Source organism: Tupaia chinensis, unplaced genomic scaffold (assembly GCF_000334495.1).
Source record: "Tupaia chinensis unplaced genomic scaffold, TupChi_1.0 Scaffold000387_1, whole genome shotgun sequence".
Classification (NCBI taxonomy): domain Eukaryota; kingdom Metazoa; phylum Chordata; class Mammalia; order Scandentia; family Tupaiidae; genus Tupaia; species Tupaia belangeri.
Window position 1 is genome coordinate 908,136 of NW_006159889.1, and position 716 is coordinate 908,851.

Consider the following 716-nt stretch of genomic DNA (forward strand, 5'->3'; position numbering starts at 1 on the left):
TGTGTGAACTCACAGGAACCAACATCCAGTGGCAGGGTGGGGAGGGGGGTTGACTGGCGAGTACATAAAGAACAATCAAGCACACTTCTGTAAGAGCAGGGGAGGGAAAGCACAGGGGCTATGGGTACACTGAGTAGGCACCTGAACCAGCCTGCAGTCAGGGAGGCTTCCTGGAGGAAGTGACATCTCAGTCGAAGAATGTAAGTTGGCCAGACGGAGGTGGAAGAGTAGTAAATGTCCCAGGCAGTGGGAACTCTGAGTTCAAAAACCGGAAGGGCAGCGTGGAGGGCAGAGCATGCAAAACCAAAGAACACTCATTCTGACTGGAGGGCAGGGTGCCAGTGGCGAGTGGCTAGTCTGGAGTGGATGGCAGGTTTGGTGAACCTTGTGAAGGAGTGTGGCACGTTCTCAAAAGTGTTTATGGGAAGCTCCAGTTTCCCACCTGAGAGGCTTGTTCCCCTTTCTGACTGTTGGCTAAATCCCTCACCACCTAGCAGGATCCAGCCCTATCACGGCCAGGCATGAACAAGAGGCTTTGAAAATGACAAAGGGCTTATGGGGGCTGCAGCCCAGGGGACAGGGTCAATGAAGGGAGGGACTGGGGCCAGGTGTGAGAATCGGCTTGTGTTGGGCTCAGGCTGAAGGTTTGAGCCCCAAGGCTTTGGGTTTGCGGTTGGGCTTGGGAGGTAGATTTGGGCTGAGAGTGGCAGGGCCGG